Genomic DNA, 2,376 nt, shown 5'->3' on the forward strand with positions numbered 1-2,376 from the left:
TAAGTGTTATCGGCAAATACTGCCAGCAGACGTTGCAGTGTCGCCGTTGAGAGACCAGAGATAGCCCCGCCGGTACTTTTTCCACGCGCAAGTAGAGCATCGTAAATGTGTATCTCAATGACATCCGCGACATAGAAGAGTTCAGTGTGAAGATGTTATTACTGCTCTGTATGTAAGACGCATCCGGTGGGCAGGCTGCGTGACCTTGACTGTGCCAGGGCTAGCAAGCGGAAAATGTGGTCTGGAACGTGCAGACGCTATAGAAGTAAATCGTAAAATAATATAGTGTCTCTATCATAGAATCATCAAGAGTAGTAATAGAGATAATTACATTGGCTATGTACTCTTGATATCAATAAATTATAACACCGTTGTTATATAGATACGTTGTTATATTAATATTAACGATATCATATAACACAGTGTTCATAATTTATAATACGTTGTTATAATAATATTATAGATATCATCATACACCGTTGTTATATGATATCCTATGGGTCTCATGGCTGTGCAGACACACGCACCCCGCACAATCACCCCCGCCGAGGCATCGCACACGAGCACACGGGCACACGCACGAGATGAGTAAAAGTGTTATGTCGGTTCAATTATGATTATTAGTATCATTGTTAATTGTCGGTTGGTCGACGAGGAGGCACGCTTATGGGTTTCGTGTTTAGCCTGCCGGAAATCCGTCGCCGATGTAGCATCTACTATCAATTACTCAATATGCAGGGCCGTGTACAGGGGGGGGGGTCCAGGGTGTTGGTCGGACCCCCCCCCCACCGCCTGCTCGCGCAGAAAACGCTATCTGGGAGGAGTACTATTCAAAATTCTGCGGGGAGGGACCACCCCCGACCCCCTTCGCGTGCCACCAAGTTGGGTTACGGTTAGACAACCCCCTGTACAAATGCCTGTACACGGCCCCTGCCAATGACTCTCATATCATGTCTCAATAGCACAGTACCTACAGTATCAGTGTGTGTGCTGGTGGTGTGCGTGTGCGTGTGCGTGTGCGTGATGCGTGAGGCTGCGTGTGCGTGTGCGTGTGCGTGTGCGTGATGCAGTGTGCGTGTGGCGTGTAGAGTCGAGAGCTGTGCAGTGATGCTCGTGTGCGTGTGCAGTGTCGCGTGTGGTGTGTGTGCGTGTGTGCGTCCTGTGCGATGGTGTGCGTGTATGTGTGTGGTGGCGTATTGTGTGTGTGTGTGATGCGTTCATGCGTGCGTGCGCGGCGCCGGTGTGTGGTGGTGCGTATGTTGTGCGTGTGTGTGTTGTGTGGTGTGTGTGTGTGTGCGTGTGCGTGTGTGTGTGTGTGTGTGTGATGTGTGTGTGTGTAGTAGTGTGTGTGTGTGTGTGTGTGTGTGTGTGTGTGTGTGTGTGTGTGTGTGTGGCTGTGTGTGTGTTTGTGTGTGCGTGCGTGCGTGTGCGTGTGTGTGTGTTATACTATTAGTATTATACATGTATAAAAAACGAATAACAGGTAATATTAGCTATTTATACATATTATGCGTTTATATATTTTAAGTGCTAGAATATTATATTCATGTGTATAGCTTAAACGAACTTGTAATAATATTCACTGAAATACCACCGGCAAAAACAACCACTAAACGGTGTGGTTACGGAGTCGCTCCCCTTACGTGCGTGTTCAACGCAAATGTCTTAGTAGCGCATTAAAAAAAAGCAAATTATCTGAATTATTTGAAAAAAATGTTACCATTTGAAATCAATTTTAAGCAAATTTGTATGAAAATTTTCAATGAATAATCTTGTGTCCCATCTTACCCAGAACAGCGGGGTAAGATGGGACGGTGACCAAAATGTTTGATGGTCTATAAATCGATCAATATTCACTTAAATTTAGTAACCATGAATAATCTTATTCTTTTCATTGTTATTGATCACCCACAAAGATATTTTGGAGGTAAAGGGGTTTTGGTTTAGAGGGGTTTACAGGGTTTCTAAAAACGTGTCCCATCTTACCCAGGTCTCCCCTATATGTAAAATTAATGTATATGTAAATGCATTAGTATATGTATGTATTAGTATATGTCTATGTCTCAGTAAAGGTCTAGCGCGGTCATACGTTCACATGCACTGTACAGCATACAGCGCTCACGGCACAACCTTGTTGCGTTTTCGTTTATACTTATTTCGTCCGCGAGGTGGCAGTGTGGTATACAATATTGCTTGTCGCGATTGTCTGAACGCGCGCGCGCACGCGCTGCGCTGTGACGAATGTTCACGATTTTTTTGTTCGCGTTCCCAATGGCAACGCTGTCTACTAAAATGCGCTTTTGGATCTAAACTCGCTTTTAATCTCTCTCTCTCTCTCTCTCTCTCTCTCTCTCTCTCTCTCTCTCTCTCTCTCTC

The sequence above is a fragment of the Priapulus caudatus genome, unplaced genomic scaffold (genome assembly GCF_000485595.1).
Source record: "Priapulus caudatus unplaced genomic scaffold, Priapulus_caudatus-5.0.1 Scaffold414, whole genome shotgun sequence".
In the NCBI taxonomy this organism is placed as follows: Eukaryota; Metazoa; Priapulida; class Priapulimorpha; order Priapulimorphida; family Priapulidae; genus Priapulus; species Priapulus caudatus.